The 26,347-nt window shown below is 43.2% G+C and overlaps 1 protein-coding gene across 3 annotated transcripts in view; it reads right to left on the reverse strand.

The window, feature by feature from the left end:
* Window positions 1–26,347, reverse strand: part of plxnb2b (plexin b2b) — a 104,681-nt gene that overhangs the window by 72,331 nt on the left and 6,003 nt on the right. The window contains exons 1-3 of one of the 3 annotated variants that reach the window (XM_037255250.1): window positions 22,334–22,344; window positions 22,062–22,065; window positions 4,422–4,548 (exon numbers count right to left, since the gene is read on the reverse strand). The gene's annotated coding sequence lies outside the window, so the exon portion shown is untranslated. Of the gene's footprint in view, window positions 1–4,421; window positions 4,549–18,173; window positions 18,361–22,061; window positions 22,066–22,333; window positions 22,345–26,347 lie in introns of those variants that run through there. The other 2 variants (XM_037255251.1, XM_037255249.1) reach the window with 2 other exon arrangements.

A 26,347-nucleotide genomic window follows, 5' to 3' on the forward strand; every position in this document is an offset into this window, starting at 1 on the left:
AGGCGAGGCAATTTTATTTATCCAGCATATTTCTTATACAAGGCATCTCAATGTGTTTCGTACAACTCAAGCAGTAACAAAGATTGTTTGCTAGGTGCTGCTGTTTTTGTTACCAATAACATTTATATGTGCTCAGCAATTATTTTCTTTAGACTTTGGCTTGGATAAACACTTTCATGAGTGCTCCCAGCTAAAAAAAAATGCCATTTTCTTCTCTAGTGGGCAAAAGAATAGCATTGGGTCCAGGGCATTGTAAATAATAATCATTACTGGCCTTGCATTGCGCTCGCCTTCGTCTGCTTGACAGCTTTGTCCTCATTAGCCACAACTACCAATTACTGGCTCGGCTTCTTGATTTCTATAGCGACCTGGAATGAGAGGCTTCTTTGACGCACCTGCTGAATCATTTTCCCATTGTTCAGTTTTCTTTTGACATTTTGAAAAGTGAGTAAAAACAATAATTGTAAAGCCTTTTTCTCGCCGGGTGATTGATAACGTCAGCGGCGACAGCTTTCATCCTGTGAAACTTTCGACATGTTGTATCAATATTCCTATTTTGACTGGAAAGCTACGCTTGGCTTCCAAACATAATTAAAAACGTCACTTGAAAGCAAAGTTTCTATATCGAGCGCGACCGCAGACAAACACGGCGACTCTCGCAGATGTTTTCCATCAACGCCGGCTGCCAAAGCGATGTCGGGCCGTGGCTGGAGGGGGAGGGGAGAGGGGATGGAGAGGGGGGGGAAGGACGTCTGGAGGTTCAACCTGGCAGATTATCACGCCGGAGATTGGCATCGCTTCAGATCTTTGCTGTGAAACTTATTTTTGACGGGTCTCGCATCTTAAAAGTGCTGATTGGTATTTTGGGAAATTGTCCAGCGAACCAAGTTTTGATTTCAGTGCCAATTTGGAAGCAGCGCAACATCTTTGTTGACAAAGCGGAGGCGATTGTGCAACAAGCTCCCACAACAACTACTAAAATGCTCAAATGCTTCTGAAACCTCAAAGTCAGAATTTAGACAATAATTGTTGTTTGCAGGGGCCGCAGCGGAGGAGCGAACGAGGCCCCCGAGGCTGACCGGATCTGGTCCAACTGTGCCCTGGCAAGAAAAACACGAACAGCCCTGACAGCTTGGCTAGTCGCGGGAGGCCGTGGAAAAGTGCAGCCGCCCCCCCCAAAAAAAAGGAGTTTTAAATTGTTTTGGTCGAGTGACATTTTGATGTGTGGTTGGCTTTTATCATTTGATGGGTGATTTTCAAGCATGTCATCCGCGGCTTGTTTATCACAAGGCTCGCTTTGATAATGAGGAATTGTCAGCGGCTGACGACGCATTGTTCATTTATTACAAAACAAAAGAATGACATCGTCAGCAGGGGGACAGAAAATTGCACGGCGCTTTGAATTTACTTTGATTGTGTCGGATTAATTTTGCACTCTGTATGGGTTAGATTTTTTTTTTTTTTTTTTTGGACTGACAACAGAATATCATTTTAAGGGCACTTGTCTGCTCTGTTAAGAAATAACCCTGAATAAAAAAAAAAGAATTACAGACATCCAATTGATGCCTGATTTTTAAATTGCATCCTATAGTCACCAAAGCGTGTGTAGATTCTCCATCGCATCGCATGGCTGTCCCTTCAACGGCTTTATTTGCAATTCTCTCACAAAATAAATTGAAAGACGCATTACAAGACCAAACCTTCCAAGCGACAGCACAGTTGGGTGTTGAAAGCAAGATAAAAGTCAATAAGCAGGTCAGCTCCACACAGGGGGGAATAAAAAATAATTTGACGACAATAAACACAAGCGGCGTCGTGTTCGTTCTCCACCGAGCGCCTCGTTGCGTCGAGGTTGCGCTCAGGCAAAGCCTCGCGGGAGCCGTGATTGACACTTCTCGACGTGGCAAACACCGTGTCGTTGCCGTGACATTTACAGCATCTTCTGGGACGGGAAACGACAACAAAGGGATCGGCATGATAATCAACTCTAAAAATAAAGAGTGCAAATGTCCTGGGAAACTCTAATAGCTTGAGTCAACTAATCAGTTTGGCGGAGTCAGAATGTAACACAGTGAGCGACTATGAGCGGCATCAGAAAATACATTTCAGGGGTAGTGTCATTTAAAAAAAAAAAAGAAAATCTCATAATGAACATAATAATAGACACCAAACATTTTTATTACTTTTACTTTTTTAAACAACCACATGGCTAAGCCTTTCAGCCTGCTAGCTTAATGCTAATGCTTATCTATCTATCTATCTATCTATCTATCTATCTATCTATCTATCTATCTATCTATCTATCTATCTATCTATCTATCTATCTATCTATCTATCTATCTATCTATCTATCTATCTATCTATCTATCTATCTTTGCTAGGGCAGCTAATATTTGAGTGACTGTCAGCCCATCCCCCTTAAGCACCAAGCTAGATATTTCCCACTTCCGCCCTCGAGTTATTAATCAAACACGCTCGCCATTTAATCATGCAGATGAGCAATATAACCTCGGCAATTACAGGTGGCTTTTTAATTTGCCAACCTTTATACTCCACTCAGCTACGCCGGGCGTACTCTCGTTTGAGTGAAATACGGACAGGAGAGCGCTTTAACAGCCGTTGGTAGAAAAGCATTTTGGCCGCAGTTAATTGCCAGGGATCTTCCTATAACGAGCACCGGCACGGACTTTAATGACTCGCGCGCCTTAATGAAGGAGTGCTGGGCGGCAAGTAAACAAACTTTGGACACTATATTTTGATCAAGTTATGATGCTCAGCCTCTAATTGGGCGATTGACCCTTCACACACAAACAAAGCGCTGACTGTTTACTTTTCAAATGTGTTCAGGAGGTATACGTTGTATGTAAACTCAAAAGTTTAATGTGAGAGTTTAACTTCAACCTGGAAAGTATACTGTTTTTTATCTATAAAATATGTATTTTTTTTATTTTGAAAACATTTTTATTCTTGTAAAATTTAAAAACTTTAATATTGAAAATATCTGACTTTCTCAAAAATATATAACTACTTAAATGAATTAATTTGAATCTAAAAAATATTTTTAAAATGATCTTAATGTGATCACTTTCAAAAACATGAAATTATATTTCTAAAATTCTAAAACAAATTCTAAAATTCCACTTTTTCCCCCCAAACTATCTTACTGAATATCTCAAAAATATTTTTTTTTTACCCATTTAATATTACTACTTTAAACTTAATATTATTTTATTCTGTGAAATTCTTGACAGTGTTGTCTAAGCAATCCTGGGGACTGTTGCACAGAGTTGATCAAAAGCCTGCGACCTCGACTGTCTCCTGACAACCAAACAATAGGAGCCACATCTGGCTTGAGGGGGGGAGCAACTAATTAGAGGCACCCCGCACACCATGAAAGCGCGATATAGCTCCAACACCACTGGGGCTGTTGGGAGAAGTGAAGAACTGGCGACAAAGGTGTGTTTTCATTGTATTGTGTGTGTGTGTGCGAGATTGATGGATGGCGAGCTACGCTAATTGCCGAAATCCTTGAGCTAGCAAGGAGCGAGTGGGCCAAGTCAAATGAAGTGAAACAGGGGCAAAGCGGGAAACGCGGACCTCCACCTGTGTCCTAGCAGCCTCGTTTATGCTCTGCACGCATATGAAGTGGATCATGGAAACGTTGCAAAAAAATCCGAGCGGCTCGTTTCAAGCCATTTCTGCACGCGTGCAGCTACATAAAATGTGTAATTTCACATTTGATGAGCGGGCGGGCGAACACAAAGATAACGTTAGCTTAATTGTCACTAATTGCCGCTGTAATTTTCAGGAAAGAACCACGCTTACAGCCACGTGACAACAAATAAACAGGTTGGCCTCGGGAAATGAACAAATTTCACTTAATTGGCGTGAAAATTATTATTTACCGACTTCATATGACGTATGATGCTCTTTGCTCGCCATACGTTCCATCAGTAGCCACCTGTTGCTGTAAATACAACCGAAACAGTCACGGCACGTTCCCAGCGAGTAAATAAATGTATGAGTACATTGAGACGAGGTCATCATTATTTCAGTACACTGTACGGCTATATGCTAATTCTCCTATACGTTCTTTTGCTAACTTTAGGAAGTTATTTATTTATTTATTCATTTTGAATTATAATGATATTAATATATATTAAAATGAATATATATTAATGTATTATTTATTTTTAATTATAATTATATTAATTATTATTTTTTTATATATTAATTTAACTTTCTTTATGGGAGGAAATGACTCCACATGCAATGGGATGAGAAAGAAGGAGAAGAATTTGGAGAATTTGAGGTCGTAAGACAAAACATGGGCGCCAAGCCAAGGACAGTAGGGGCAGAATAAACAGTAGCAAGTCGTGAGTTGTGTAAGTGAAAATAAAGGCGCCGTGGGTGCTACTCACGCGGGGAGAGGCCGACGTCGGGTCCCAACCCTCACTTGACACTTCAATCACCGGCAGCCGGAGCTTCGGGCAAACTCGCTCCAATTAGCTGGACGCTGCCACTGACCCCCGGCTTCATTAAGGGTTTCTGCAAAGGAGAGGGAGGAGAGGGTGAGGAGGCACGGTCGACGACACACACACACCCATATCGCGTACACACACGAGACGAGGTGAAACTCAAGGTTACAGATAAACCCAATCAACTTTGAAAGAACATGTTCACACTGGTACTCCCGGCGGGCTTACACCCAACGCTGATGGCGAGGAGGGCTTCGGCGCGATTGAGTGCAGAGGTCGCGGTACTCCCCCCCCCCCCCCCCCCCCTCCCCCTCCCCAACAGGTGCGACCAGCAGACATGCAATTACCGGGCTGAGAATGTGCTTTTTTTGTGTGACGGAGACGAGAGGCCATCAGAGGAGGAGATCAAAAAGCGGGGGAGCAGAGGTGAGAGTCGACTGCTAGCAGGAGCCTGAGGGGGCTACGCGAGGAGCAGCGGAGGGAAATGTTTCACTTGAATCTCCACGTCCGAAAGTCCATCGAGAAATGAAAGAGCAATCGAAAAAAAAATGTGTAAGATTTATGACATGCTTCTTCTTATGACACAAACGGGAGGTCAAATGTTGGTGAGCTGAGAAGCAAAAAAATGTGCGACATCACAAGGAGGGCGGCCGCGTCCGCATAAACAAAGCTATTTTGACAAGCGTGTTATTTCGCCATCTATTTCAGTCTTTCGTCAACACGCACATACTACGTACGACGAGGCCCGCCAAGCGTCGCCGTACAGCCCGGGACGGTCCAAACATGTTGCTTGGACAGGTTTTCGAAATGTGCTCAAATTCATTCTCAAATCTGTAATTCATTCAAGACAAAAAAATAAATAAAAGAAAATAAATATAAATATATAAATAATAATAATAAATAAATATTAAATATGGACCACCCACAAGTCAGCAGCTAATATCCACCATGTTCTTTTTCCCGCAACACAATCAGTACCATGCCAGAGAGCAGCAGTGTTGTTGGATGCACAGATTATTGTTAGCTAACAGCGCAAACCGTGTTGACCTCTGCTTGCCGTCACTTCAACTACAACAAGAAAAACATATATGACCGTCCTCAGCGGTGGTCATGCTAATATTTTCTGCGCTGGCCAGCAACGTAAATGCCTCATTTTTGGATTATACCTCTTCGATCAGGCTAAACGCAATGTTTGTGTATGCGTTGTCATCGCCGGGGCAATTGCCGCCGTCACGGCCGGCCGGACAGACACTGGCTGGCCTTTTATTCGGAACAAGCCGAGGATGAAAGATCAATGGGCCCCATTGAGGCCATGAATTAGAAAGGAAAGTTCACAAATAAAGTGGAAGATTGTACGAGATTAGAAGGGGGGGTCGTACGCACGTCTCGGAGCAAGCTGCGTATTGATCAGAGGAGCCGTACGGCTTCCAGCCATTCATCACCGACTCCTCGGGCCAACAGCGTCAGATGAAAGTGCTCTGCTTGCTGACCGGCTGCAACTTTCCACATCCATTACGCTTCAAAGTATGAACGGCCGAGAAGACGGTAAGAAAATTGTGAAGGCCTCCAGGGGGAAAAAAACCTAACGCGGACACGTGTTCTTCTCCTCCGAGAGCCAGGAGAGTCATTTTTGCAGGTGACTGTCATGGAAGCAACACAAAGCGAGTCTGGAAGTGTTAGAAGGTGATCGGGCCGGTTGGGGATCATCCATAATGAGACGAGGTCAAGAAAGACGGGGGGAGGCCAAAGAGCCACGGCTAGAAAGAGACGGCGACGGGTTTGGAGCCAGAGACGAGGCCCCGACGGAGCAATTACAAGAGCTCCATAGAAGGTGTGCTCAGACACAGGCACCGTCTCAAATGGCAAGTTGCCCCACCGCACACACACGCAGAGCGGCAATAAAACAAAACGCCAGAGATGAAGCAGCGGAGGAAAACATGAGAAAAGCCAAACCATCCTTGGTTGGGAAAACCCCACGCAAGAATTTTGTTTAGTCGTCATGTCAAAGCACAGCTAAAAACTCCAACGAGTGCGTTCAAGGCTCGACAGAAGTGAAAGGTCTGTGAAGCCTGCTGACAGCCTCGAAAATGTTTTATCAAGCATACTGCTATTTTGTTTATTTGAAAGCAACAACAAGCTTGTTTAGACACACCTTAAAAAAAAAATTTAAAATCTGAATTATGCATGCCGGATCGGGAATAGGTAATCAAATCTAACAATGGAATAAAATTCAACTATAAACTTAAAGACACAATTAAGATGCTCAATGAAGACAGCCAGACACAAAGCAGTTTGGCGGCCATCTTACGTTGCCGTTTACTAATCAGGCGTAACTTGAATAGATTAGGCCTTTATTTTCCGTCTCTCCGGCAAAAATAACCGAACTGCTTTATTCTTGAGGTGAATGACGTGAAATTCGTGTTTTATTGACAAAAGGGAAATTTGCGTTTTGACGTTAAAACGCGACATCACAATTAGCCTTCCTGTTCATCTGAAGCAATCAAATTTTGCAGGTGGACTTGAACCCGCCCTCCCCCATCTTTACATTACACGAGCCAGAAACAGATATGGGGGGGAAAAAATGAATAAAGAGAAAAGTTCTCCAGCCCGGGTATGCACCATTGATTTCCTATTCTCTTGGAAACATTTAATGAGCTTAAATAGGAGCCTCGTTTGACACTGCCACAGCGAGTCGTCGGGGGCCTCCCAGTGAGAGGAAATCGTTCAGCTGCTGCGACGGCAACCTAAGAAGGTGGAGGTGGGATGAGACGTGAAGATCTGAACGCCAAATGAAGCGACGTGTAGGACAGACATTGGATTAGGCTCGGCGTAGTTCTTAATGCAGAGGAAGAAAGTGAAGGGTGTCTCTTGCAAATGGAGTCTTGGCTTCCTGTGTACGAGGCTGACTGCTTGTTTAGTTTACAGGCACTTAAAATCACAAGCAGCATCCGCCGTGATTGACAGCTCCTCCTTGACTGCTGCACTTCACCTCATTATTTCCTGAATGACTCCCCTCAACCCCGCCCAGCCCCCCCTCGCCTATTACTTGGATGTTTCTTCAAGTCTGCACAGTTTTCCCAACACTCCCCCTCCCACACACGGGTGAAGCTATTGTCACTGGAGAGAACAAAGTCCAGAGGTGCTTGGCTGCACTGAGCCGTTGATGAGGGCCCATTGGGAGCAAATGCTTTATGAAGCTGTCTGCTCGAGAAAATGCATTCACTGGATCCGCCATAACAGCACGTGTATCCCCCCCGGGGGGGAGTGCAAGCCCTAACCCCAAATACTCCAAATACTTTTATGAAGCTGTCTGGAAGAGTAAATTCAAGGGTGCTGCCATATCTTTGCAGAATATCATCATAATGAAAGAAGGAGGAAGTGAGGGCGTGGTTCTTCCATCAACCGGTTCCTGTGATGCAAATAATGTCGAGGATGAGAAAGAAAATCTCAGGCGAGATTGCTACTAGCACTAGCGTATGAACTTTTTATTGCATTTGAGCCGAGTAGCAGCGTCCCAATACTTTAGTATTGGTGGTCTGAAGAGGAAAGCCACAGCCGGCGTGTTATGATTCCATTGTAGATATTTTTAAGACAGCCGGCGGTCTAGTCGGGCCTCACAATTGTCATGTAAACTAAAGAATGCAGAACATTAGCGGTTTGCCGCTTGGCAAACATTGAAATATGCACTTCTCGTTTTTAAACTGATGTTTTATGCATGATTTGCTCTTGGCAAATATTGAACTGTAGATATTCATCCCCCCTCTTTTCCAGCTTCCAACTTTGTCAGACCCATTTGCCGATTCAAAGTGTACCGTTCCAATTGGGTCTGGTTCGAGCATTAGCGGATCTGGTCCTTGACCTGAGTCAATAACTGAGAAAATACTGTCAATATCAACCCAAGCCATTACAAGTAAAAAATGAAGCCATTTTAAATTTGAACAACCATAGCTAGCATAGTTAGCATCTCTTAGCGCAATTAGCGTCCAGCTTCTGGTGCTCAAAGCGCACAAATTGAAAAGACAAAGACACGGCTCATGTTGCCAAGATACAAAACACGACAGAAAAACGAGGGGATAAGAATGAGGAGCATATTTAATTTGTTTTGTTAGAATGCAGGTGGGAAATTTATTCAAGATAATTAGCCTGCGTGGTAAGAAGACGGGAAAACAAGAGAGAGAAGGGATCGCCGCACTAAGTACACTCATTCGAGGCATGTTTGCTTTTTGTGAAATATAAATAAATAGACTTGTCCAAAAAGTTGGGGCTATTCAGCTTTTGAACGAGATTTTAGAAGTGCAACTTTTACAGGTTAACTAAATTTGACCTTCTCGAAACCTTCAAATTTATATATCCAACTGTTCAATGTTGGAGTGCTTTTTCCCCTTGCTTTTCTCAAACAAAGCGCTGAATGGCAAACTTTTTTTATTTAAATATATTTTTCTTATTTTCAAGGTTTCCTAGCCCTCTGCTTTCTTTGACTCCTCTACTCAACCTGCTGATGACACTCCGTGATGCTCGAAACTTGGCGGCCATGTCACTCTGAGAACATCCGTGAAGCTAGCTTTGAACTGATGACGTCATAATGTGAAAATCATTGTTTCATACTACCGTATTTTCCGCACTGTAAGGCGCACCTAAAAACCTCCAATTTTCTCAAAAGCCGACAGTGCGCCTTATAATCTGGTGCGCCTTATATAAGGACCAATATTGAACCACTACAGCAGGCGTGTCCAAAGCCGGACCCGCGGGCCAAATGTATATATCTTATATATGGACAAAGTTTTAAAATGGGCCACTCATTAAAGGTGCGCCTTATAGTGTGGAAAATACAGTACTCATTAAACCAGGAATACATTTGCTGCAACTCCTGGTTAGAAAACAAAAGTGATGAAATAAAATAACTGCAGCAAGCCGGAAATGTTTCTGAAAAGCACTTTGGCTCACCGTAGGAATCCGGAGACCAGCACGAGCCCGACAACAGTCCATACTGTCACTCATAGCTCCATATGTAGCCTGCGGCGAAACGGCCATTATGGAAACAGAAAGCTGCGTTTTATAATTGTGCCGTGCTTTTTACCCCCCCTTTGTGAAATTGCCTCTCCGGAATATATTCGCCGGTACTTTAGCCGCCGCTCCTTATCCCTCTTGTCCGTTGGAGAGGGCTATTTTGACAGGGCGACCGGCTCTCCTGATGCAATAACCACCGTCCATTTATATCCGAGCGGGGAGCATTAACGAGGCAAAGTAATCAGCCGGCGCAGGGAAGGCAGCCCGCCCAACCGCCAACTGCTTTTATCACTCTCTGCTACGAGGGCTCGCCATTAGGCCACAATTAGCGCAGAGGACACTCGCAAAGAAAATAACCTCATAAAGACATATGGCGAGAAATTGATGCAAAAAAAATAAAAAATAAACACAAGGAGTAACCTTGTAATGCAAAGAGTAATCAATTTCTTCAGGTTCTTTTCATTCTGATGAGTAACACGGTGTGGCACATTGGAGACGCAACGGTCATGCTAATCATTTAATGTTACGCCCAATCCAGGTGAATTTCCCGTCATTCGCTATGAATTGCTACCACATTTGCTGTGGCTCCTTGGTGTCTGTTACACGCCCGGAAAACGTTTGGCGGCTTAGAGTGGTTCCAACGCCGGCCTCGCAGTTCTGAAGTTCAGGGTTGGAATCTCAGCTCTGTGTGATGGTCAACATGTTATTTCAGGTTCATTGATGCGTCCAGATGTGGATTCATTTTAAAAACAAATGATGTCCGGCCAGTTCAGTATTTACCAAAGTCCCTGAAAGCACCGTACCAAATTAGCTGCTGATTGGTGGAGAACCAGGAAGTGAGCAGTGTCTAGGAGTAATCAAAGCAGCGTCGGATGGATTTCGGGTCTCGAAGTGTTCTAATGGGCTGACGTTGCAGCAAATAAAAAGACCCCAAGACCCCCCGAGTCTTAAATCAAAAAACCCCAAGGCCGAGTGTACCGTGAACCACAACTAAGAGTGTCGCTGTGAGGCTTGTTCGGTTATACAAAGCACCACAACATCTCCGCATAACATCTCGGGATATTTATCGGAATATTGCTGCTAACGCCAGCATTGGTATGCGGGCGAAGGCTCGGTACACAGACAAAAAGCTTCCCTTAGGACTGTGGGAAAACAAAGCAGAATGTGCCTCCCTGCGGTTATTTATGGCGCGCTGGCCGCGGGCAGACGCCGATAAGGCTTTAGATCGGTGGAGGCTGACACGCTGCGATTATCTCCTGCCGCTGGAACGGAGCGAGCGTCCATCAGTCGGGGAGCGCTGACTCAATTGTTGCCCGGGATGAGAAAAGAATGATTCATTGACCTTAAAAACAAAAGTCTCCTCGTATACGCCGCCGCCCGGGTATCGCCATTCACATTTTGCAAAATGTTCATCGAGCAAGAACAAATCACTCCGACATATGTTCTCGCTTTCTCTCTTCACGGAGATCTGAGAAACCCACTCGAGTCTCAGGCCGCTTTCTTGGCAGGTTCTGGACTTGAAAGCAATCCCGCAGCCCGGACGGAGTTTCAGACAGAGAGGTGGAGGTGAGGGGGGGAGGAGAGAGAGAGTGCATTCTTTCTGCTGAGAACCATCTGGAATTGGAAGAGCTAAGATAAACAAGTGAGGTGAGCCGCATCGCATCTCCCTCGTCCGTCGGCCCGAACAGACACGGGCCCGTGCACAATGCGCCGGCGCCGGCCGGCACCACCGCCAATCTTGTGCCAAGCATTGTCAGGGATTGGGTCTTATCAATCGTTGGCCAGAAGCGAGAGGAAAACAAAAAGGGGGAGGGGAGGAAAGGGGGAGCGCAAATGCCGACGACAATGAGGAAACACAAACCAGACGATGGCTGCGAGCCACCCGACAGCGCCGGCTACATTTAATCCGGTCAGGTTGGCTTCTTAGTCAGTGACAAGAGGAAAGTTTTCACGCGGCCAATCCCACCCAGAAAGTTAAACAAGTGTTGAGACTTTTTTTTTTTTTTTTTTATGGCGAGTCACACTGCTTTATTTGAACGAGTCAATTTGCATGCACCCCGGCTGGCGAGAAAAATCTCCGGGGGCAACGTTGGCTGCTGCCGCTACTACGGAGAATCCCTCCATTTTGAAGATGCTTCGCTACGCTGTAGCAATTAAGAGTCACAGTGGAAATATGATCCCATCAGGGGAAATTGTCCTTTCTTTAGGTACGATCGAAAAACAATGCGCACATCAGTCAAGTTACGCAAGTGATACAAACTTTTTCTGCTGTGGCTCATTAAACTCAAATTTTGTCACACTTTTTCCTGAAAACCGTCTATAGTCGTCACTGGGAGTGAACGAGTTAAGAAAGTTAAGTCAAACAACTTCGGCTGCTTTGCAGATTTCATTCAGCTCCATCTCGCCTCGTCTGCTCAGTGGTTGAAAAAAAAAAACCCCGTTATAGGCGTGACCCAAATTTCCAGGCCGGCTTTTTGGCACGCTGCCACGCTCTGCTTGCACCTTTTGATCATAGCCATTGAAGGAAAAAGCATCCCGAGCAGCCAGACTGAGGCGAGTGTCTCCTCAATCCGAATAATAAGTGGTCCTCAAGACACTCCGAAAACGCCCCCCCTCCGCCCGCCCCCTCCTTGAAAATGCATTCCCCTCTACTGACTGCACGCCGGGATTTTTTTTCTTCTCTATTCTGCTGATGGCCCAATATGAGCTGACAGACACCCCTCCCTTCACTTTTTTTTTTTTTCTTCCTCCTGCCGTTCTTCTTCCCCACCGTCCCTTCACATCTGTGGATGTTACCTGACAAGTCTCATTTGTCAAGCCCTCCCTCCCCTTAGCCCTTCTCCTTCCGTCTGTTAGCTTCGGCCACCTGATCCCTCCCTCCTGTTGTTGCGCCCCTGCCAACAGAGCCGAGGAGCTAAATCGGCAGGCGGGGTGTGTGTGTGCGTGCGTGTGTCCGCGTGTGTGTCCAAAGACACTGACTAAATGGGGCAAAGCAGCGGAGCACGTAGGTGGAACTTTCAAGGGACGTCTGCCAGAATCTCTCCACGGTAGAGCTCGATGTTCACGTCAGAAGGACTTAGGACCTTTATATGGCTTCACTTAATTCAGTACTTTGTGAGGGGACTATTGAAAATATTGCCCTGAGTAACGAGACACTTCCTGTTCTAATCATAGCTAACATCACACTTTTCCTCTTTTCCGGTGTTTACACTGGCAGCACACACAAAAAAAAGGAAAAACAAAAACAAAGTTAACCCGAAGTCTCGTAATTGTCTGACATGATCAATGTTTGTAGTTTGGTTTGACTTTGGAAGCGTATTCCCCCCCCCCCCCCCCACTATAAATGATTACTATGCGCATTCCCAATTCTCAATATGTTTTGCTAAAGTCTCGGAATTAAGCTTCAAAGTGACTTTGGCTAAATGAATACGCAATTGTGTATTCGTACCTTGATAAATGCCCTTTGTCTGCTGTTATTAAAGACCAGTGAGACTTGGTTGGTCCCCACGCCGAGGCAAAACTAATTAAAGGCAGGCAGATGTATTTGGACACAAGTGTCTCTCATATACACACACGCAAACACACACACACACACACACACACACACACACACACACACACACAAACACACACGGGCACTAAATGGGCTTTTAACACGTCCACTGAGCAATCGGTGCCAGTTGATGAGCTGCCACTGCGCTAACTAGACCAGGTGAGCGAAGCCAAATCCCAACTTCATTGCGGGAAACTTTTTGTTTTGTCTGCCAGAGGCCAGAGAAGACAAAAAAAAACACCCTTTCCCCTCGGTGCCTTATTATCCTCACTAACACCAGTCAGGCAACACGCCTCTCTGTTGTTTTGCTTTCTCCGAGGCAGGTGATGATGAGCATTAGCGCTAAGAGCGAGCGTTTAATCTTCAGGGGAGCACATGTTCTTGCTTTTGTTGAGTCATGGCTATGAAATTGCATTTGCATGTACAGAAACCTTTCATCCTCTGCTATTTTTCCACCGAGAATAAACAAACCTCCGACGGCAGCCCAGGTAGCCGAGGGTAACGAAGAGACGGCGCCGGTCTTCGATCTTCATTACGACTATCGGTGTCAACCTTGTGTAATCGCGGCCATCCCGAGGTCAGTCGTATACACCGGCAGCTCTGTCATCGTCTATCCGTGGACGCAAACGCCCATCTGGATGAGCCGTTCCCGAGTCCGGATGACAAAGCACTCACGGCTGCAAATATGGGCTAATGCCTTGCTCCGTTTAGCCAAACAGGTCTGAAGGGAATTCGGGATATGACCTGACTCAGACGATTGGTGGATTAGAGAAATTCCCTCATCAGGTGGAAAAAAAAAAACCTGCATGGCTGATCACTAAAACCATTTCCACCAAGTTGGGAGCAGTAAATCCTGCTTGTTCTGGTTTACAAGAACAAAAAATAAATAAGGAAGGTGTCAAGCCTACTTTCACTCTCGCGGCGTTTCCACAGAAAAATTACAGTTCCGTTTTGTCGTGCTGCAGTTTGGATCCGCAAGCTCTCATGATCTGGCTTGCATTTGATGAAATGATACGGCACCGATCAATTCTCATGTTGACATTTTTTTATGGCTAATAAAAATGTTGAATGGCAAGAAGCGGCTGAGCTAAAAAGTTCATCCTGTCAAGGGTAGCTAGTTTGTGTTACAAAAAAAAAATTGGACTTTGTAACAAGTCAAAAATAAATGATGTATACATTTATATGTCGAAGCCTCACGTTAGCATACACGTTAGCATACACACACAACATTTCTGTCCATTCTTACAAAGGAAGCATATGACAGCATGGTTAATAGGCGGAAAACGCATCTCGATGAACTAACAAATGGGTCGCTTTGTGTTTTGCCTCAAGCGTCAAGATGGCACAGTCGCGGCACACATAGTTAAGAAGAGACACTTTCATGGCGCTAGCGACCTAAAGGAGCCATTCTTTGTTTCCTAAGCCACGTGGGGAAGCTACGCATACTTTCATTGAAGGACGACGTAACCAAACATGATACACAACGAGCGAGACGAAAGAAGTCATGCTAACGTCTAAGCTAATGTGACATTTAGCGAAAAGGACTTGGTTAGTTTATAGACATAATATATGTTCGCAAAATGACTTTTTATCAATGTTTTTGCTTTTCTAGGTTGGTAATTTTAGCTTTTCCTAACCCATTCGGTCACTTTTTGGACAACACACAACAACAATGGCGAAAATGCTATAAAAAGAACCTTTGGAAAGCTTCCCCTGAACTGGAGTTTTCCTAAACGAAAACACATTTGATCGAGCTAAAATGTGATAATGGTTTGCTTTTGGAATACCAAAGCGTATACGAAAATAAATGTTTTTAAAAATATCTCTTGTGATGATGTGGTCCGCGGCGGCTTTAGTGCCTGGATACAACTCTCATAACAGAGCTTGTGAGTCATGCGCACTTAACAAGAGGAGCAGGAGTAACATAAGAGGCCTTTGTGGATTTTAAGGAGTGCAAAATCCATTTGACACTAACACCAAATTTTAAAAACAAATATTTAACAAGTCATTGAAAACACTCAATGCCTGTGAACGGTGCTTGAAGCTAACAGGTTGGCATCGGTTTTAAGTGGAGATTAAAAAAAAAAAAAAAATATATATATATATATATATATATATATATATATATATATATATATATATATCACTTATCAAAATGTGGGAGCAAAATATTCAATGCGAGTGCAAGACAATAGGCAAAATGCGATACATCCCAAACTCGGACCTGAGGTGGGCCTCTCAGGTTTCTTCAGATTTTTTTTTTTGCATAGGAGAAGTGAGTCTCCTCTCACCCTCGCCGAGGGGCGAGTGCGTTGGTGATGACATCGCACGCACTCTTTCACGCCACATAAAACGAAGTCAAGGTGCGGCTTGGAAGACGAGCTGCTGTTTCACACTGAGGTCCAACAGCGAGTCGTTACACAAAGCTCGGCTGTTCTGAATAGGCCCGCCTGCGCCAAGACGTCTTTTTGGCGGTTAACGCAAACGCTGCCGCATTAAAAGGTTACGAGAAGGAAATTGCTCTAAGAGGCAAAGTCACGCTCCAGTTCCAGCAAGAACAGTGGAGATGTTTGTCATTCCAGAACGAGAAGCATGTCTGGACTGGCTTGAGAACATTCTTGACGTTATCTATGAAAACATCCGGATGAAGGCTGCTTTCTTATTAACCAATCCTCAGCAACTTTTACATACAGTTGTCTCGTTCGTAACCTTTTGGGGTTTCTTCTTTTAATAACTTCAACGAGATTTAACTAATATTTTCACATACTCAATGTTAAAGGGATTTACCAGACTTTACCATATTTTACCATATTTTGACTTTACACAACTTATTTTAATCCCTACAACGTTGATGGGATTTATAATATTCTTTTTATTTTTTTACCATGAACAACCTTTATAAGATCCAGGAAGAGTTTTTGTTGAATTTACGCGACTCATCTTTTATCCTTTATACTTTTATTGGTATTCAGCGGCGCAATTTCAATGGGAATTAACATATTCTTGTTCTAACATTTCAATTTTAAACAGATTGAAAGTACTTTTTGGACATTTAAACTTTTTTTTAATTTACTGCAGACATAGTATTTTAATGCGTGCTACTTCTACGGGCTTCCCAGTAGTCTTATCTTAACCCGTGCAACTTTGAAGAGATTTTTTTTTTTTTTTATAGCCTTACTTTCACCGGCGCAACTTTTACTGGACTCAAGATAGGATGACGGTATTTCAACCTGTCTGACTTTGAAAGGATTTACGCTAGTCACAAGCTATACCGGATTTACAGTAGCCTGAGCAACTTTTAATTGGATTTTGGAACTCTTGTTTTGCCCTCTGAAATTTCTATGGGATTTAGGTTAGTCTTGTTTCAACCTACGCAGACTTTTTGGTCATGGGCGTGAATTATACCAACAACCAGTTGCGTCGCTCACGTGACTATTCAGCCGATTGAACGGCTTATTGAACTCGGCAAATGGACTGAGTGGATGTGTGCAGCGAGGCAAGCAGGCGGCAAGTGTGTTCAGAGTAAACACACGACGTCCTGCTTTCAAGCAAACAGAAAAACTAATGAAAAGGCAGTTAAAGCATTTTAGTTGGAAACTATTAAATTGATTATACAGTATGGGAAACGTTTTTTTTTTTTTTTTAGATTACAGGAAATAATGCATCAGCACAAATCTTTTTTTACTCCACCGACCTCTTTAATTTTAATTGAGAGGCCCCCGACGCTCAGATGGCATACCCTGATTGATTGAGAATGATGACGATGAAAAAAGTTAATAATTACAAATGAGGGGGCAAGGGGTGGATTATTCATGGAGGAAATATGATTTACAACCAAAAAATATGTCATTATCTACAGCAATAGACAATAGACACTCGCAATTAGTCAGAATGGTTTGTTGATGTGACATGACTGCAGATACGGGATAAACCATAATTGATATTCTGAACCCATTTTGTTAATTAACGCGCCGATTATTCCGCTAAACGGGCCTCGACGGCTAGAGGCACAGCTTTGGCCTTTAACAATAATACAAATAAATAATACAAAAATTAATCACACATCCACAAGCCCAAATCCTTTGAGGCTTTTGGTTTTTAGGGGGTTGCTGGCTGGGCTGCGACGATATGTAAACAAACAGAAAAACAGCAGACAATTCCCAAATTAAGCTTTGTTTGTTCTCGTCACAAAATGTTAAGACTTGGTCGACTGGGAGGGGGGGGGATTTGTGATGTCATCGGGGTAAAATGCTCGCTTACAGCACATTAATGACTCACTTAGTGGCTTGCGGTTGATCATAAGTCAAATTTTACCGGCCCTCAAACTGGCTTGTGAATTTATTTTTGATGTTGAGGTTGTTGTAATAAAATGCCTGTTGCATTCTTTAGCATAAATGTATTTGTAAAGTGCTAATGCTAACATGCGAATCACCTTCCTTTCAATGACTGATGTTTGTACTAATACAGGGAAAACAATATTTTATTTATTTATTTATATATATCTTTTTTTTTATTTGATTTAATTTTATTTAATTTTATTTTTCTTTTATTGAGTTTTTTTTATTTATTGAGCAATCTTGTCAACCGCATGATGGGAAATCCTGCATGCCTTCCAAAGAAAGAAACTTTTACTTCTCCACAAAGCGTAAAAGTAAACTAGCGATTACCACCCACATATCTTTGGACTTGAGCGTCTGCGCATCACAACAAAAGGTGGACGTGTGGCCTGCGGACGGCTGGGTCAAGGTGGATTTACTGTACAGCGGTTGAGGACGGGGCGCTTAATGGAAGTGACAGTCAGCAGATAGCAGCCGGGGGAGGGGGGGGGGTGCTTCCACTCGCAAATGGTTGAGTGTAAAGAAAAGGAAAATAAAATTAAAACGTGCACGCGCACAGGCGCCTTTAACTGATTACGCACTCAAGAGCCAAACATACCAGGAAAGAGGAAGAGAAGGGGGCGGTGAGGGAGTGAATAGACGAAGAGTGCTGCCAGGGTCGCTTTTTAGATAGCATGCTTATCAGCCAGGAGAGCAGCAAGAGAAACAAAAGTGGACAGTTTTTTTTTTTTTCCATTCTTCCAAGGGACAAAATCCCAAAGGCAGACTGAGGGATAACAGGGGGATGAGACTCGTAACCTTCAGGAGCGACTTGTCTTTCCAAGTTAGTCACACAGCAGCACACTTTGCCCTTGGCTCCAAGTCAGCCCGGTTCACGGCGGAGTCCAGAACGCGGAACGCATTCCTGACGAAGCCGCTTGGTGCAGTTTGGCCTCCGATGGAGAAACTCAATGTGGCCTTTGATCACAAGCCTAGTCTGGGGAAGCTAAAAATGGACCGAGAGGAAGTCGTGTTTGTTGGATTATTCCGCTGTTGTGACGATAATAAATTCCAGAGCATTAGAAGGCCTTTTACACTTTCATCACAGGGGGAAAGACGCGATCAAAAGCCTTTAAGAGCCGGTTCAAGTTTTCAACAACAAGAAAGCCGTGCCCGTTAAAGTTTATTGTCAGTATTTAATCGAATTTTAAACAACCGGGGCTCCATCGTTTATTTATTTGGTGACAAAAGAAATAAAGCTGTTTTAAAAGGCATGATTGCCAGACACTAATTGTCTTTGTTTTGCCGCCACAATGGCTCCACCGGGGATGGTAAACAGGATTGTGGCTAAAGTAGGATAGAACGCGCCAATACGGCTAAATCCGTGCATCTTTGCATTAGTCCTTGACCCCGACAGATGGGACTGGAACCTGCGGTGAGACGGACGGAGGGTTCAGACACAGTTCGAGCCAGCCAGCCATCCCTCCTCAGACCGGGCCGCCTGTCCGTCCATGAAGCAAGCCTCCCTCCCTCCTCCTCACGAGCTGCCTGAAAGCTCACCAGAGCTCACTAATCAGCCAAGTTAGCCGCTGACCTCTCCACAGGCTTCATAGCTTTTAATGAGACGGCCGCTTTTGATTGGTCCGCCCGCCCGAAGGGAGAGGCGTATCGCACGTAGAGTCGGACAAACATTCCTCGTATTTTGCGTGGGGACGCTTGTTCCCGCCGCGTTTTGGTGTGCGTGTTGTCGTGTTTGTGTGTGAGCGGAAAATAATGAACACGATCGAATCCACGTTGGGTCGAGGCTACAGCGCTTGGATGAGAACACAACAGCGGATGAGAGCGCACAATGACATGAACTGAGTGAGTCAGTCGGACTACCTTGACAAAATCTGAATGTTGCTACTCAAATGAAGTAATTGAAATAAAAAAATATATATATATATATGTATTTATGTATTTCTTTCTTTATTTGAAGTCAAATCAAGTTTCTTTATATAGCCCTAAATCAATGAATTATTATTATTTATTTAATTATGTATTTATTCATTTATTTGATAGACTTTTTAAATACTGATTATATTTTTATTATTACTATTATGATTATTATTTATTTTAAAATATTGATTACATACAGGATACCCGTTATCAGGTTCACCAAGTGTAAAAATCTCACTTTTCCATTACTGTCCATATAATGTGTACTGTTTGAGAAAAAAAAAAAAACAACAAACATATATCACAGCAGACCACCCAGGAAAAAAGAAAGAATAAAACTCTTTTGCGTTTCATTTTTCCCTGATCGCTACTAAGAGTTCATTCTAGGTAGAAAAAAAAAGAAAGAAAAAAACCAGGCCACTCGACGTGCAATCAGTTGAGGTCCCTCTGTATGCATCACCTCAGCCAACTTGATTGATTCAGTGTTTGCTCCATCCTGTCGGCGTGCTGGCGACCGCTGCTGCCCCGCGGAAAAATAATGTGGACTCTGACCGAGGGGGGGTTTTTACAACCGGCCCGGCCGGCACAAAGGTATCCTCACAAATAACACAAACGTATGCGAGGTCCGGTTTGCTCGGACGTCTCCGTGGGGTCCTCCTTGATGTCATTTGTTGCTTGATCAATAATTCAATTCTGTTTGTGAGCAAGCATTACTTGAAGCGTTCTCACCTGCTCGCCCCCTCCCCTCCCCGCTCTCTTATCTTCTTCCAGCGAACTGTACGTACGCTTTCCGAAAGGACATGCCCTCCTAATAATGAAGCTTATCTCAGCAACTACAAGGTGTATTTTTATAATGCTGATGTCATTAGGAAGGTAGCGCTGATCAGCGAAAATGTTCCCGAGCCCGGGAGAGTAGAAACGCCACAGTTTGGGCCTTAAAAATGTCGCTGCGTGTTAATCTGGATAGGATTTTTGTAACACAGACACGTGAAATAACCAACACAGCGGTTTTGACATTTACGGCGAGTTTCAGCAAATCCTGTTTGAAGTATCCACTGTAGAACTTTTGAACTCTCCGGAAGAAAAACTTCTTCATGTAACTCCATTTTTTTGTCGTTTTCACTTCCTGTAGGAGCAAAGATCAAATTGGCCCGTATGACGCAGAAAGAAAAGAAGAACTGAGCCGGATCTGGACAAACACGGCAGGAAGTTTGATGACGTTTGATACAAGCAAAAGGGAAGCAGAAGATCCAAAGAGTTGTCTGAACCAACCATGTGTTTCATGTTAACATGACCCGTCATAAGCCGATTGACCACAATATCACACTTCCTCTGATGGCCCGCGCTCAAACAGAAGCAAAACACTCCTGTAATTAATTTTAATGGAATCAGATTCTACCCCGACAACAACTCTCTCTCTCATAAATACAATATTTTTAATAATCAAGCTGTTATTTGGTGATTAGCTTTTGCTTTGTTTACAACACACCCACTGAACAGATGTGTTTTTTTTTTTTGCTTTTCCTGGCGCGCCACTCTCAGGGGTGGTTAATGTTTTGTTTCCAACTCTGAAGGTGGAGATGCATACGAGGGCCCAGCGGGACAGGAGACGCGAGTTCGTCTTTTCCCATTACTTGACGAGAAGGCAAACTCCACATGACTAATTAAAGAGGCAGAAGCTCAAGAAGGCATCACGACACCTCGCCGGTAGGCAGGACGTCGTGCTTGTCGTCGCGAGTGAAACAAAACAGAGCCTGGGTAAAAATAAATACAAGTGAGGAGGAGAAGGAGCTGTCAGTGGCAGAAAAATGTTAATGGAGGTCAAGGATGGTGGATAAATGGTTCCTCTGGCCTTGCCGGAGCACCAATGAACAAGCGGCGTGGCCTCTGGTGCACCACTTTGCTTTGTCTAATTGAAAACTGGACCGGGAATCTCGGGGGTAACTTTGGATATATTTTACGACTGATAAAGATAATATCGCCAGACGATAATTACGCAACCCACTGGTGTTCCCTAATTAAATGGTCTGTTCCCCTCTAATGTAGCATATTTACAGCCTATTTAATAGTCAGCGCTAACAGAATTTTCGAAGCCTCGCAGCCCAATCAAGATTCGGAGAGATTTGACGTGAACCCTAAAGCGCTGCTTCTTACACATTTTAAAATGATCTAAATATTTGAAAAAAAATGACTGACTTAGCTGCCAATCAATGGCAGAAATCCCATGAAACCTGTCTGTAACGTAACCTTCACTGTGTTATGATTCTTCATCCCAATACAATACAACTTTATTTATACAGCTCATTTTACAACAGCTGCAGCTTTAACAAAGCGCTTCACATCTCGCAATGGGAAAAGCACCACGACAGCAAATACATCAAAAACAGCAAGGGCCCTAAAATAGAGCCCTGCGGAACACCATACTGCAAACAAGCTAGCAGAATACTGTAAATTTGTCACGTAGCAGTAAAACGTGAAGTAGCCATACACACAAAAATAAAGTTGAACAAAAGCAACATTCATGTTATATTAAAAACGACTTTTAATCAACTGGACTTTGAACAGCAACCATTGCACGTGTCGGACTGCACTGTAATGAGGCAATATATCGTTGATATTCCACCCCCGCGCATGTGACACATTTTCCTTATCTTGACAAACATTGCAGAAAGCTAGACAAGCTCAAAAAAAAAGAGACATTGCTAATAAGCTTCTCTAACCTTGAACAGCAGCGAGCATACTCGAGCTAATTACTGTAATTACAAAGACCTCGCTTCCACTGACGGATCGATGACGTGCGATGGCCTCAGACGGCAAGTAGAACATTGGGAGCGAGAACAGACGTAAGAAAGAAGACCACCGCACGAAGAGCGAACACACCCCTGGTAACATGCAAATATAATACTTTAGTATCGCAACAAAGGACGTGTTCACTTTCTAGATGGAGTGTAAAAGAGGAATCCGAGGAGACGCTTCCTCAAGGGCCATAAATAAACCGTGGTTGTCTGCATGATCATCACGTGTGTAGCGCACTGTATAACGAGAAGGGAAGGACGTGGTGAAAAATGTCTGAGCGATGTGCGGACGCCAGCAAAATGGAGCTTAAAAAGAACTTTTTTCTTTCACTTTTGAAGTTGCGAATGGCTAGCTTTGAAGCGGGCCCAGATGAGTCAGTGAGGAATAAAGCGTCATCAAGGCCGAGAGAAGAGGAGAGTGAAGCTGGGGGGGAAAGAAACGCAGACTCCCAAGACAGAGTTATGATGACACCTCGGCGGATTTACATTTCAGAAGATGCGTAGGCGCCACGGGCAACACCGGGATTAATATCTGCGTAGGCGAGAGAAACTCAAGAGTGAAGCTACACACGGACCGATTTTCATCACCTTAATTTTTTTTTTTTTTGGTCAGAGACGCCAAATATGAGGAAAAAATCAATGTATTGTCAATTACGTGAAATCGGTTTTAAAAATGTCCATTAAATAGTCGAAGCAAAAAAATTTAAATAGAATCAATAATTACTATTCTAAATTATATGCTTGTCAATTCAAAATAATCTCCTGCTTTAGACAAGCAAAAAGAAGAAATGTTGGATAGCATGTTTCCCGATTCAGCAATTGGAAAAAAAATTTGAATTGAAAAATCCATTTTCAAAATGACTCAACGAGCAGGTCCAAAAATTGAAAAACGTCCAGTTAATCCATGAGTTAAGCATTAGAATCGGCATCGGCCGATCCCACTCATGGATGATCGTATTGGAATCGTCACCATAAACAGCTAATCGGAACACCCGTATAATTATGTTGTTTTCCGGAAAAAAACCAGTGTATTTCCAAATCCACATTTAATGGCTTTACTGCTGTTCTCAGCGTTCCCTAGACTTTTGTACGAGCTGTTTTTACATAATCCATCTCAAACACAAACAGTGCAGCAATGAAAACATGACCTCCTTGCCTTAGCTAACAAACAGTGAGCGAGCCAGCTAAGCCAAAGCATAAATTGTCTTGAACCTCATCATATTTGCCACCGAGGCCTTCTCTTCTTGCCCAGTGTACTGCTTGTTTTGCTTTCCGTTGACTTATCGCGTTCCCCGCCGAGACTGGCCGCTGCCCTCGGCCCTTAATTTCCCCCGCGAGGATCGATAAGCGCCGCCGCCCTTTACCCAACTCAAATATTAGCGACCGTATTTGTCAGCCGTGGTCGCTAGCAAATGTCACCTTCTAAGGTGCGCGCGGTAGCTCTTCGCAAAGTTCCCGGCGTCCTCTGTAAAATGCTCTGGCAGTTTGCAGATGAGTAACGGAGCCGTTGACATTTAATGAGATTCTCGCTAACTTCAGCAATTGCTATATGGACACATTTTAATAGGTCCCTCTTGGATGACGGCTGACCGGAAGGCCACCCACATTCGGCTCATTTAACAGCGACGAGAGGAATACAGATGATGACTTTAAAAAAATTCATTTTGGTATTATCATTTGATTGCTGGCAGCAATAAAGGCGGACAGCCTTATCTGCATATGATAATATCCCAGCGTGATAACAATAATATTAGCAGAGACTTGTAGACACTCATCTCGTTGCCCGTTTGTGTGGTTCATCCCGCATTAGATTCAATTTCATTAAAATCACCGGGAGGTTTGAGTCTTAAATGCTAAAACGGCTAAAAAAGCTCAGAGTATGAAGAACAACCTAAAACGCGTTTTGCACCATGGTAACGCTTCCGTCCACCTTTACAGTTAAGGCTGCAATTAAACCTCCAACTGTGCTTCTATTATCATTTCAAAAATACATTTTAACCTTCAAATTGAACGGACGGGATTGTGCACAGAATGCATCGGTTGAGCAGTGACTAAAAGGGTTGGAATTTGCGAGCAGGCTATTTCTTGGTCTGTGTCATCAAGTATTTTGTTGATTTGTGTTAACATTGACATCAGCACAATGTGTTCATGTCGTCGGTTCTGGATCAGCCGCGTCCCTCACGAGGATTTATTCATCGATCCAGAAATGTTACTCATTTATTAAATATTATTTATTTATTATGAAATTATTTCCATTAAATATTATGAAATATTACATTAAATATTATTTATTTATTTAAATGTATTAAATATGTTATTGTAGTTACAAGATATGTAAAAAAAAAAAAAAATTGTGTGGAGGTAAATTTTCTGCCACATTAGCAGTTCATGTTAGACATCAGTTTTCAAATTAAAAATAATTTAATTAGAACATGAAGGAACTTATGGAGTCACGCTGCCCATTTTATTCACTGAAAATTACAAGTAGTTCCCCTCAAAAATATTTCTTTTCACTGTATTGCAAAATTGTGGCACCTTTGCGGAATGTTGCATGACTATTTTTTTTTTTTTCCGCATTGTCATGAGTGATGCATCTTGACAACAAAAAAGCCCCCCAAAAAAAAAAAAAAAACCACGATGATGATACGGGAGCTATTTTCAGTTGCTGAATAAAATATAAAGAGCAAGTGGAGTCACTCCAAGTGACAAGACGGGCATACGTTTGACTCTCAAAGGGACTCCTTTGTAACCTCCATTAAGTACAGTCTCCATTAATTCATTAACTTTCCATCATGAAATGATTTAGCACCATTGTGATGTTTAAAATATTTGTTGGACAGCAACAATGGGGCAGGAGAAATGAGTGTCAGGTGTTGGACTTCAAATGACTCAAGCCCATCCCACTCAGCGTTTATGCTAAATTAGAGCTGACACAATTTCTCTCCCTGTGTTTTTTTCACACAAAATGTCTTGGATTACTGTACTGTTAAAAAAATGTGCGATTTTACAGAACTGGAAAAAAAAAAGTTTGACATTTTTTATTATAGATTTCCTTAGATAATCAAATAAAATAAGCTGTAAACATGCACCTCCATATTTTTGGATACGTAGCATCAGGGGACACATCTGGAGAAGGCAAGCTCAAGTGTTTTTCTTCAAGAGGCCATCTGTTCTTAAAACGCTTGCGTGGTGCCACAATCTGCAAGTAAAGGACTCCCCGTGTTCCATGTGCTGCTTTATCTCCTCTATAAAAGTTTCACATGAGCTTATCTCTCACCCTTCGCCATAGTACCGTGTGGCCCCACTTTTTTTTTTTTTTTTTTTTTTGCTCCCCCAGGTTGCTGTGACCTTCATCCAGCTGCTGCCGGAGCAACGACTCCTCATGCATCTGTCATCCACCAGTCCTGGCTGACGCTCACACTCTGTACTTTATAATTAATCGCCCAGCGTGCATGGAAAGAAAAAAGGGGAAAAGCAAGCGATGGCAAGGGGGGGGGGGGGGGGGGGACGCTCGACAGCAACTATCCTATTAACATGAACCAGCTGGATGTCTTATTAGCTGTAAAGCTGGGGTGATAATTAAAAATGATCTGGGGTGGACTAAATTGGTCAGTTTGGGGATTAACTATGAAAAGACTGATAAGGATGAAAAATGAATTGAGACCATGGGTGCCGGAGCGAGAACGTACCGGCAAGGAAATCAAATTTCCCACTGAGATCAATTATATTTGGGTTCATTTCAAGTCAGATTCTAAACTGTCGCCAGCATGAAATATTTGCAGGGAACTGTGCGCATCGCTCGATTAAAATACGATTGTGTCGGTTCGATTTCGCGGATTACGATTCGTTTGGATATAGTACGGCTTAATTTGAAAGGGTTAAATTTTATAATTATTTTCTTGTATAACAACAAAAATCTTATATAGTTTTTTTCTTTAAGGTTAAAGGTCAGACTAGAACGAAATGAAGTGTTAATGTAAAACATGAGACAACACTCGACCTTTTGATGAAAAGCAGATGGAAACGAGGCAGTTGTGGCGAAGACAAGCTTTAGTCAATTCTTCTTGTCATGCATCACAAACAGACATATGCACAACACCAGATCCATCTGAGAGGTCTATCAACTCAAGGATTTATCAAAAAAAAAAAAAGATTAATAACGCTTGCCAAAAGAAGAAGCAATACTTGACGACTGGAGACCGACCATCGCAAATTGAGTACACAGGTCCATTCACACATCATTTCTGAAATGTCAGCATC

The sequence above is a fragment of the Syngnathus acus genome, chromosome 6, assembly GCF_901709675.1.
Source record: "Syngnathus acus chromosome 6, fSynAcu1.2, whole genome shotgun sequence".
In the NCBI taxonomy this organism is placed as follows: domain Eukaryota; kingdom Metazoa; phylum Chordata; class Actinopteri; order Syngnathiformes; family Syngnathidae; genus Syngnathus; species Syngnathus acus.